The sequence below is a fragment of the Synchiropus splendidus genome, chromosome 17, assembly GCF_027744825.2.
Source record: "Synchiropus splendidus isolate RoL2022-P1 chromosome 17, RoL_Sspl_1.0, whole genome shotgun sequence".
Classification (NCBI taxonomy): domain Eukaryota; kingdom Metazoa; phylum Chordata; class Actinopteri; order Syngnathiformes; family Callionymidae; genus Synchiropus; species Synchiropus splendidus.
Window position 1 is genome coordinate 1 of NC_071350.1, and position 12528 is coordinate 12528.

The window sequence follows — 12528 nt, forward strand, 5'->3', positions numbered from 1 at the left end:
TTATGTTTGGCGTTCCGAAACCCACCTTATCTCAGGCTGAAAAGCGTTTTTGTGCATTGTGCCATAACTTTTCAGGAAAGCTTCAGAACATGAATTTTTAACCTCCCACTATAGCAGAAAGGGTCTTTCTAGTAGGTGCACATCAAATCTAAGCTCTCTGAAGTGTTTTTCGAAAGTTATCAACACTTTTATGTTTGGCGTTCCGAAACCCACCTTATCTCAGGCTGAAAAGCGTTTTTGTGCATTGTGCCATAACTTTTCAGGGAAGCTTCAGAACATGAAATTTTAACCTCCCACTATAGCAGAAAGGGTCTTTCTAGTAGGTGCACATCAAATCTAAGCTCTCTGAAGTGTTTTTCGAAAGTTATCAACACTTTTATGTTTGGCGTTCCGAAACCCACCTTATCTCAGGCTGAAAAGCGTTTTTGTGCATTGTGCCATAACTTTTCAGGGAAGCTTCAGAACATGAAATTTTAACCTCCCACTATAGCAGAAAGGGTCTTTCTAGTAGTTGCACATCAAATCTAAACTGTCTGAAGTGTTTTTCCAAAGTTATCAACACTTTTATGTTTGGCGTTCCGAAACCCACCTTATCTCAGGCTGAAAAGCGTTTTTGTGCATTGTGCCATAACTTTTCAGGGAAGCTTCAGAACATGAAATTTTAACCTCCCACTATAGCAGAAAGGGTCTTTCTAGTAGTTGCACATCAAATCTAAACTGTCTGAAGTGTTTTTCCAAAGTTATCAACACTTTTATGTTTGGCGTTCCGAAACCCACCTTATCTCAGGCTGAAAAGCGTTTTTGTGCATTGTGCCATAACTTTTCAGGGAAGCTTCAGAACATGAAATTTTAACCTCCCACTATAGCAGAAAGGGTCTTTCTAGTAGTTGCACATCAAATCTAAACTGTCTGAAGTGTTTTTCCAAAGTTATCAACACTTTTATGTTTGGCGTTCCGAAACCCACCTTATCTCAGGCTGAAAAGCGTTTTTGTGCATTGTGCCATAACTTTTCAGGGAAGCTTCAGAACATGAAATTTTAACCTCCCACTATAGCAGAAAGGGTCTTTCTAGTAGTTGCACATCAAATCTAAACTGTCTGAAGTGTTTTTCCAAAGTTATCAACACTTTTATGTTTGGCGTTCCGAAACCCACCTTATCTCAGGCTGAAAAGCGTTTTTGTGCATTGTGCCATAACTTTTCAGGGAAGCTTCAGAACATGAAATTTTAACCTCCCACTATAGCAGAAAGGGTCTTTCTAGTAGTTGCACATCAAATCTAAGCTGTCTGAAGTGTTTTTCAAAAGTTATCAACACTTTTATGTTTGGCGTTCCGAAATCCACCTTATGTCAGGCTGAAAAGCGTTTTTGTGCATTGTGCCATAACTTTTCAGGAAAGCTTCAGAACATGAAATTTTAACCTCCCACTATAGCAGAAAGGGTCTTTCTAGTAGTTGCACATCAAATCTAAACTGTCTGAAGTGTTTTTCCAAAGTTATCAACACTTTTATGTTTGGCGTTCCGAAACCCACCTTATCTCAGGCTGAAAAGCGTTTTTGTGCATTGTGCCATAACTTTTCAGGAAAGCTTCAGAACATGAAATTTTAACCTCCCACTATAGCAGAAAGGGTCTTTCTAGTAGTTGCACATCAAATCTAAACTGTCTGAAGTGTTTTTCCAAAGTTATCAACACTTTTATGTTTGGCGTTCCGAAACCCACCTTATCTCAGGCTGAAAAGCGTTTTTACGCATTGTGCCATAACTTTTCAGGGAAGCTTCAGAACATGAAATTTTAACCTCCCACTATAGCAGAAAGGGTCTTTCTAGTAGGTGCACATCAAATCTAAGCTCTCTGAAGTGTTTTTCGAAAGTTATCAACACTTTTATGTTTGGCGTTCCGAAACCCACCTTATCTCAGGCTGAAAAGCGTTTTTGTGCATTGTGCCATAACTTTTCAGGGAAGCTTCAGAACATGAAATTTTAACCTCCCACTATAGCAGAAAGGGTCTTTCTAGTAGTTGCACATCAAATCTAAACTGTCTGAAGTGTTTTTCCAAAGTTATCAACACTTTTATGTTTGGCGTTCCGAAACCCACCTTATCTCAGGCTGAAAAGCGTTTTTGTGCATTGTGCCATAACTTTTCAGGGAAGCTTCAGAACATGAAATTTTAACCTCCCACTATAGCAGAAAGGGTCTTTCTAGTAGTTGCACATCAAATCTAAACTGTCTGAAGTGTTTTTCCAAAGTTATTAACACTTTTATGTTTGGCGTTCCGAAACCCACCTTATCTCAGGCTGAAAAGCGTTTTTGTGCATTGTGCCATAACTTTTCAGGGAAGCTTCAGAACATGAAATTTTAACCTCCCACTATAGCAGAAAGGGTCTTTCTAGTAGTTGCACATCAAATCTAAACTGTCTGAAGTGTTTTTCCAAAGTTATCAACACTTTTATGTTTGGCGTTCCGAAACCCACCTTATCTCAGGCTGAAAAGCGTTTTTACGCATTGTGCCATAACTTTTCAGGGAAGCTTCAGAACATGAAATTTTAACCTCCCACTATAGCAGAAAGGGTCTTTCTAGTAGGTGCACATCAAATCTAAGCTGTCTGAAGTGTTTTTCGAAAGTTATCAACACTTTTATGTTTGGCGTTCCGAAACCCACCTTATCTCAGGCTGAAAAGCGTTTTTGTGCATTGTGCCATAACTTTTCAGGGAAGCTTCAGAACATGAAATTTTAACCTCCCACTATAGCAGAAAGGGTCTTTCTAGTAGTTGCACATCAAATCTAAACTGTCTGAAGTGTTTTTCCAAAGTTATCAACACTTTTATGTTTGGCGTTCCGAAACCCACCTTATCTCAGGCTGAATAGCGTTTTTACGCATTGTGCCATAACTTTTCAGGGAAGCTTCAGAACATGAAATTTTAACCTCCCACTATAGCAGAAAGGGTCTTTCTAGTAGTTGCACATCAAATCTAAACTGTCTGAAGTGTTTTTCCAAAGTTATCAACACTTTTATGTTTGGCGTTCCGAAACCCACCTTATCTCAGGCTGAAAAGCGTTTTTGTGCATTGTGCCATAACTTTTCAGGGAAGCTTCAGAACATGAAATTTTAACCTCCCACTATAGCAGAAAGGGTCTTTCTAGTAGTTGCACATCAAATCTAAGCTGTCTGAAGTGTTTTTCAAAAGTTATCAACACTTTTATGTTTGGCGTTCCGAAACCCACCTTATCTCAGGCTGAAAAGCGTTTTTGTGCATTGTGCCATAACTTTTCAGGAAAGCTTCAGAACATGAAATTTTAACCTCCCACTATAGCAGAAAGGGTCTTTCTAGTAGGTGCACATCAAATCTAAGCTCTCTGAAGTGTTTTTCGAAAGTTATCAACACTTTTATGTTTGGCGTTCCGAAACCCACCTTATCTCAGGCTGAAAAGCGTTTTTGTGCATTGTGCCATAACTTTTCAGGGAAGCTTCAGAACATGAAATTTTAACCTCCCACTATAGCAGAAAGGGTCTTTCTAGTCGTTGCACATCAAATCTAAACTGTCTGAAGTGTTTTTCCAAAGTTATCAACACTTTTATGTTTGGCGTTCCGAAACCCACCTTATCTCAGGCTGAAAAGCGTTTTTGTGTATTGTGCCATAACTTTTCAGGGAAGCTTCAGAACATGAAATTTTAACCTCCCACTATAGCAGAAAGGGTCTTTCTAGTAGTTGCACATCAAATCTAAACTGTCTGAAGTGTTTTTCCAAAGTTATCAACACTTTTATGTTTGGCGTTCCGAAACCCACCTTATCTCAGGCTGAAAAGCGTTTTTGTGCATTGTGCCATAACTTTTCAGGGAAGCTTCAGAACATGAAATTTTAACCTCCCACTATAGCAGAAAGGGTCTTTCTAGTAGTTGCACATCAAATCTAAGCTGTCTGAAGTGTTTTTCAAAAGTTATCAACACTTTTATGTTTGGCGTTCCGAAACCCACCTTATCTCAGGCTGAAAAGCGTTTTTGTGCATTGTGCCATAACTTTTCAGGAAGGCTTCAGAACATGAAATTTTAACCTCCCACTATAGCAGAAAGGGTCTTTCTAGTAGTTGCACATCAAATCTAAACTGTCTGAAGTATTTTTCCAAAGTTATCAACACTTTTATGTTTGGCGTTCCGAAACCCACCTTATCTCAGGCTGAAAAGCGTTTTTACGCATTGTGCCATAACTTTTCAGGGAAGCTTCAGAACATGAAATTTTAACCTCCCACTATAGCAGAAAGGGTCTTTCTAGTAGGTGCACATCAAATCTAAGCTCTCTGAAGTGTTTTTCGAAAGTTATCAACACTTTTATGTTTGGCGTTCCGAAACCCACCTTATCTCAGGCTGAAAAGCGTTTTTGTGCATTGTGCAATAACTTTTCAGGGAAGCTTCAGAACATGAATTTTAACCTCCCACTATAGCAGAAAGGGTCTTTCTAGTAGTTGCACATCAAATCTAAACTGTCTGAAGTGTTTTTCCAAAGTTATCAACACTTTTATGTTTGGCGTTCCGAAACCCACCTTATCTCAGGCTGAAAAGCGTTTTTGTGCATTGTGCCATAACTTTTCAGGGAAGCTTCAGAACATGAAATTTTAACCTCCCACTATAGCAGAAAGGGTCTTTCTAGTAGTTGCACATCAAATCTAAGCTGTCTGAAGTGTTTTTCAAAAGTTATCAACACTTTTATGTTTGGCGTTCCGAAACCCACCTTATCTCAGGCTGAAAAGCGTTTTTGTGCATTGTGCCATAACTTTTCAGGAAAGCTTCAGAACATGAAATTTTAACCTCCCACTATAGCAGAAAGGGTCTTTCTAGTAGGTGCACATCAAATCTAAGCTCTCTGAAGTGTTTTTCGAAAGTTATCAACACTTTTATGTTTGGCGTTCCGAAACCCACCTTATCTCAGGCTGAAAAGCGTTTTTGTGCATTGTGCCATAACTTTTCAGGGAAGCTTCAGAACATGAAATTTTAACCTCCCACTATAGCAGAAAGGGTCTTTCTAGTAGTTGCACATCAAATCTATACTGTCTGAAGTGTTTTTCCAAAGTTATTAACACTTTTATGTTTGGCGTTCCGAAACCCACCTTATCTCAGGCTGAAAAGCGTTTTTGTGCATTGTGCCATAACTTTTCAGGGAAGCTTCAGAACATGAAATTTTAACCTCCCACTATAGCAGAAAGGGTCTTTCTAGTAGTTGCACATCAAATCTAAACTGTCTGAAGTGTTTTTCCAAAGTTATCAACACTTTTATGTTTGGCGTTCCGAAACCCACCTTATCTCAGGCTGAAAAGCGTTTTTACGCATTGTGCCATAACTTTTCAGGGAAGCTTCAGAACATGAAATTTTAACCTCCCACTATAGCAGAAAGGGTCTTTCTAGTAGTTGCACATCAAATCTAAACTGTCTGAAGTGTTTTTCCAAAGTTATCAACACTTTTATGTTTGGCGTTCCGAAACCCACCTTATCTCAGGCTGAGTAGCGTTTTTACGCATTGTGCCATAACTTTTCAGGGAAGCTTCAGAACATGAAATTTTAACCTCCCACTATAGCAGAAAGGGTCTTTCTAGTAGTTGCACATCAAATCTAAACTGTCTGAAGTGTTTTTCCAAAGTTATCAACACTTTTATGTTTGGCGTTCCGAAACCCACCTTATCTCAGGCTGAAAAGCGTTTTTGTGCATTGTGCCATAACTTTTCAGGGAAGCTTCAGAACATGAAATTTTAACCTCCCACTATAGCAGAAAGGGTCTTTCTAGTAGTTGCACATCAAATCTAAGCTGTCTGAAGTGTTTTTCAAAAGTTATCAACACTTTTATGTTTGGCGTTCCGAAATCCACCTTATCTCAGGCTGAAAAGCGTTTTTGTGCATTGTGCCATAACTTTTCAGGAAAGCTTCAGAACATGAAATTTTAACCTCCCACTATAGCAGAAAGGGTCTTTCTAGTAGTTGCACATCAAATCTAAACTGTCTGAAGTGTTTTTCCAAAGTTATCAACACTTTTATGTTTGGCGTTCCGAAACCCACCTTATCTCAGGCTGAAAAGCGTTTTTGTGCATTGTGCCATAACTTTTCAGGAAAGCTTCAGAACATGAAATTTTAACCTCCCACTATAGCAGAAAGGGTCTTTCTAGTAGTTGCACATCAAATCTAAACTGTCTGAAGTGTTTTTCCAAAGTTATCAACACTTTTATGTTTGGCGTTCCGAAACCCACCTTATCTCAGGCTGAAAAGCGTTTTTACGCATTGTGCCATAACTTTTCAGGGAAGCTTCAGAACATGAAATTTTAACCTCCCACTATAGCAGAAAGGGTCTTTCTAGTAGGTGCACATCAAATCTAAGCTCTCTGAAGTGTTTTTCGAAAGTTATCAACACTTTTATGTTTGGCGTTCCGAAACCCACCTTATCTCAGGCTGAAAAGCGTTTTTGTGCATTGTGCCATAACTTTTCAGGGAAGCTTCAGAACATGAAATTTTAACCTCCCACTATAGCAGAAAGGGTCTTTCTAGTAGTTGCACATCAAATCTAAACTGTCTGAAGTGTTTTTCCAAAGTTATCAACACTTTTATGTTTGGCGTTCCGAAACCCACCTTATCTCAGGCTGAAAAGCGTTTTTGTGCATTGTGCCATAACTTTTCAGGGAAGCTTCAGAACATGAAATTTTAACCTCCCACTATAGCAGAAAGGGTCTTTCTAGTAGTTGCACATCAAATCTAAACTGTCTGAAGTGTTTTTCCAAAGTTATCAACACTTTTATGTTTGGCGTTCCGAAACCCACCTTATCTCAGGCTGAAAAGCGTTTTTGTGCATTGTGCCATAACTTTTCAGGGAAGCTTCAGAACATGAAATTTTAACCTCCCACTATAGCAGAAAGGGTCTTTCTAGTAGTTGCACATCAAATCTAAGCTGTCTGAAGTGTTTTTCAAAAGTTATCAACACTTTTATGTTTGGCGTTCCGAAACCCACCTTATCTCAGGCTGAAAAGCGTTTTTGTGCATTGTGCCATAACTTTTCAGGAAAGCTTCAGAACATGAAATTTTAACCTCCCACTATAGCAGAAAGGGTCTTTCTAGTAGTTGCACATCAAATCTAAACTGTCTGAAGTGTTTTTCCAAAGTTATCAACACTTTTATGTTTGGCGTTCCGAAACCCACCTTATCTCAGGCTGAAAAGCGTTTTTACGCATTGTGCCATAACTTTTCAGGGAAGCTTCAGAACATGAAATTTTAACCTCCCACTATAGCAGAAAGGGTCTTTCTAGTAGGTGCACATCAAATCTAAGCTCTCTGAAGTGTTTTTCGAAAGTTATCAACACTTTTATGTTTGGCGTTCCGAAACCCACCTTATCTCAGGCTGAAAAGCGTTTTTGTGCATTGTGCCATAACTTTTCAGGGAAGCTTCAGAACATGAAATTTTAACCTCCCACTATAGCAGAAAGGGTCTTTCTAGTAGTTGCACATCAAATCTAAACTGTCTGAAGTGTTTTTCCAAAGTTATCAACACTTTTATGTTTGGCGTTCCGAAACCCACCTTATCTCAGGCTGAAAAGCGTTTTTGTGCATTGTGCCATAACTTTTCAGGGAAGCTTCAGAACATGAAATTTTAACCTCCCACTATAGCAGAAAGGGTCTTTCTAGTAGTTGCACATCAAATCTAAACTGTCTGAAGTGTTTTTCCAAAGTTATCAACACTTTTATGTTTGGCGTTCCGAAACCCACCTTATCTCAGGCTGAAAAGCGTTTTTGTGCATTGTGCCATAACTTTTCAGGGAAGCTTCAGAACATGAAATTTTAACCTCCCACTATAGCAGAAAGGGTCTTTCTAGTAGTTGCACATCAAATCTAAACTGTCTGAAGTGTTTTTCCAAAGTTATCAACACTTTTATGTTTGGCGTTCCGAAACCCACCTTATCTCAGGCTGAAAAGCGTTTTTGTGCATTGTGCCATAACTTTTCAGGGAAGCTTCAGAACATGAAATTTTAACCTCCCACTATAGCAGAAAGGGTCTTTCTAGTAGTTGCACATCAAATCTAAGCTGTCTGAAGTGTTTTTCAAAAGTTATCAACACTTTTATGTTTGGCGTTCCGAAACCCACCTTATCTCAGGCTGAAAAGCGTTTTTGTGCATTGTGCCATAACTTTTCAGGAAAGCTTCAGAACATGAAATTTTAACCTCCCACTATAGCAGAAAGGGTCTTTCTAGTAGTTGCACATCAAATCTAAACTGTCTGAAGTGTTTTTCCAAAGTTATCAACACTTTTATGTTTGGCGTTCCGAAACCCACCTTATCTCAGGCTGAAAAGCGTTTTTACGCATTGTGCCATAACTTTTCAGGGAAGCTTCAGAACATGAAATTTTAACCTCCCACTATAGCAGAAAGGGTCTTTCTAGTAGGTGCACATCAAATCTAAGCTCTCTGAAGTGTTTTTCGAAAGTTATCAACACTTTTATGTTTGGCGTTCCGAAACCCACCTTATCTCAGGCTGAAAAGCGTTTTTGTGCATTGTGCCATAACTTTTCAGGGAAGCTTCAGAACATGAAATTTTAACCTCCCACTATAGCAGAAAGGGTCTTTCTAGTAGTTGCACATCAAATCTAAACTGTCTGAAGTGTTTTTCCAAAGTTATCAACACTTTTATGTTTGGCGTTCCGAAACCCACCTTATCTCAGGCTGAAAAGCGTTTTTGTGCATTGTGCCATAACTTTTCAGGGAAGCTTCAGAACATGAAATTTTAACCTCCCACTATAGCAGAAAGGGTCTTTCTAGTAGTTGCACATCAAATCTAAGCTGTCTGAAGTGTTTTTCGAAAGTTATCAACACTTTTATGTTTGGCGTTCCGAAACCCACCTTATCTCAGGCTGAAAAGCGTTTTTGTGCATTGTGCCATAACGTTTCAGGAAAGCTTCAGAACATGAAATTTTAACCTCCCACTATAGCAGAAAGGGTCTTTCTAGTAGTTGCACATCAAATCTAAACTGTCTGAAGTGTTTTTCCAAAGTTATCAACACTTTTATGTTTGGCGTTCCGAAACCCACCTTATCTCAGGCTGAAAAGCGTTTTTACGCATTGTGCCATAACTTTTCAGGGAAGCTTCAGAACATGAAATTTTAACCTCCCACTATAGCAGAAAGGGTCTTTCTAGTAGGTGCACATCAAATCTAAGCTCTCTGAAGTGTTTTTCGAAAGTTATCAACACTTTTATGTTTGGCGTTCCGAAACCCACCTTATCTCAGGCTGAAAAGCGTTTTTGTGCATTGTGCCATAACTTTTCAGGGAAGCTTCAGAACATGAAATTTTAACCTCCCACTATAGCAGAAAGGGTCTTTCTAGTAGTTGCACATCAAATCTAAACTGTCTGAAGTGTTTTTCCAAAGTTATTAACACTTTTATGTTTGGCGTTCCGAAACCCACCTTATCTCAGGCTGAAAAGCGTTTTTGTGCATTGTGCCATAACTTTTCAGGGAAGCTTCAGAACATGAAATTTTAACCTCCCACTATAGCAGAAAGGGTCTTTCTAGTAGTTGCACATCAAATCTAAACTGTCTGAAGTGTTTTTCCAAAGTTATCAACACTTTTATGTTTGGCGTTCCGAAACCCACCTTATCTCAGGCTGAAAAGCGTTTTTACGCATTGTGCCATAACTTTTCAGGGAAGCTTCAGAACATGAAATTTTAACCTCCCACTATAGCAGAAAGGGTCTTTCTAGTAGGTGCACATCAAATCTAAGCTGTCTGAAGTGTTTTTCGAAAGTTATCAACACTTTTATGTTTGGCGTTCCGAAACCCACCTTATCTCAGGCTGAAAAGCGTTTTTGTGCATTGTGCCATAACTTTTCAGGGAAGCTTCAGAACATGAAATTTTAACCTCCCACTATAGCAGAAAGGGTCTTTCTAGTAGGTGCACATCAAATCTAAGCTCTCTGAAGTGTTTTTCGAAAGTTATCAACACTTTTATGTTTGGCGTTCCGAAACCCACCTTATCTCAGGCTGAAAAGCGTTTTTGTGCATTGTGCCATAACTTTTCAGGAAAGCTTCAGAACATGAAATTTTAACCTCCCACTATAGCAGAAAGGGTCTTTCTAGTAGGTGCACATCAAATCTAAGCTCTCTGAAGTGTTTTTCGAAAGTTATCAACACTTTTATGTTTGGCGTTCCGAAACCCACCTTATCTCAGGCTGAAAAGCGTTTTTGTGCATTGTGCCATAACTTTTCAGGGAAGCTTCAGAACATGAAATTTTAACCTCCCACTATAGCAGAAAGGGTCTTTCTAGTAGGTGCACATCAAATCTAAGCTCTCTGAAGTGTTTTTCGAAAGTTATCAACACTTTTATGTTTGGCGTTCCGAAACCCACCTTATCTCAGGCTGAAAAGCGTTTTTGTGCATTGTGCCATAACTTTTCAGGGAAGCTTCAGAACATGAAATTTTAACCTCCCACTATAGCAGAAAGGGTCTTTCTAGTAGTTGCACATCAAATCTAAACTGTCTGAAGTGTTTTTCCAAAGTTATCAACACTTTTATGTTTGGCGTTCCGAAACCCACCTTATCTCAGGCTGAAAAGCGTTTTTGTGCATTGTGCCATAACTTTTCAGGGAAGCTTCAGAACATGAAATTTTAACCTCCCACTATAGCAGAAAGGGTCTTTCTAGTAGTTGCACATCAAATCTAAACTGTCTGAAGTGTTTTTCCAAAGTTATCAACACTTTTATGTTTGGCGTTCCGAAACCCACCTTATCTCAGGCTGAAAAGCGTTTTTGTGCATTGTGCCATAACTTTTCAGGGAAGCTTCAGAACATGAAATTTTAACCTCCCACTATAGCAGAAAGGGTCTTTCTAGTAGTTGCACATCAAATCTAAACTGTCTGAAGTGTTTTTCCAAAGTTATCAACACTTTTATGTTTGGCGTTCCGAAACCCACCTTATCTCAGGCTGAAAAGCGTTTTTGTGCATTGTGCCATAACTTTTCAGGGAAGCTTCAGAACATGAAATTTTAACCTCCCACTATAGCAGAAAGGGTCTTTCTAGTAGTTGCACATCAAATCTAAACTGTCTGAAGTGTTTTTCCAAAGTTATCAACACTTTTATGTTTGGCGTTCCGAAACCCACCTTATCTCAGGCTGAAAAGCGTTTTTGTGCATTGTGCCATAACTTTTCAGGGAAGCTTCAGAACATGAAATTTTAACCTCCCACTATAGCAGAAAGGGTCTTTCTAGTAGTTGCACATCAAATCTAAGCTGTCTGAAGTGTTTTTCAAAAGTTATCAACACTTTTATGTTTGGCGTTCCGAAATCCACCTTATCTCAGGCTGAAAAGCGTTTTTGTGCATTGTGCCATAACTTTTCAGGAAAGCTTCAGAACATGAAATTTTAACCTCCCACTATAGCAGAAAGGGTCTTTCTAGTAGTTGCACATCAAATCTAAACTGTCTGAAGTGTTTTTCCAAAGTTATCAACACTTTTATGTTTGGCGTTCCGAAACCCACCTTATCTCAGGCTGAAAAGCGTTTTTGTGCATTGTGCCATAACTTTTCAGGAAAGCTTCAGAACATGAAATTTTAACCTCCCACTATAGCAGAAAGGGTCTTTCTAGTAGTTGCACATCAAATCTAAACTGTCTGAAGTGTTTTTCCAAAGTTATCAACACTTTTATGTTTGGCGTTCCGAAACCCACCTTATCTCAGGCTGAAAAGCGTTTTTACGCATTGTGCCATAACTTTTCAGGGAAGCTTCAGAACATGAAATTTTAACCTCCCACTATAGCAGAAAGGGTCTTTCTAGTAGGTGCACATCAAATCTAAGCTCTCTGAAGTGTTTTTCGAAAGTTATCAACACTTTTATGTTTGGCGTTCCGAAACCCACCTTATCTCAGGCTGAAAAGCGTTTTTGTGCATTGTGCCATAACTTTTCAGGGAAGCTTCAGAACATGAAATTTTAACCTCCCACTATAGCAGAAAGGGTCTTTCTAGTAGTTGCACATCAAATCTAAGCTGTCTGAAGTGTTTTTCAAAAGTTATCAACACTTTTATGTTTGGCGTTCCGAAACCCACCTTATCTCAGGCTGAAAAGCGTTTTTGTGCATTGTGCCATAACTTTTCAGGAAAGCTTCAGAACATGAAATTTTAACCTCCCACTATAGCAGAAAGGGTCTTTCTAGTAGTTGCACATCAAATCTAAACTGTCTGAAGTGTTTTTCCAAAGTTATCAACACTTTTATGTTTGGCGTTCCGAAACCCACCTTATCTCAGGCTGAAAAGCGTTTTTACGCATTGTGCCATAACTTTTCAGGGAAGCTTCAGAACATGAAATTTTAACCTCCCACTATAGCAGAAAGGGTCTTTCTAGTAGGTGCACATCAAATCTAAGCTCTCTGAAGTGTTTTTCGAAAGTTATCAACACTTTTATGTTTGGCGTTCCGAAACCCACCTTATCTCAGGCTGAAAAGCGTTTTTGTGCATTGTGCCATAACTTTTCAGGGAAGCTTCAGAACATGAAATTTTAACCTCCCACTATAGCAGAAAG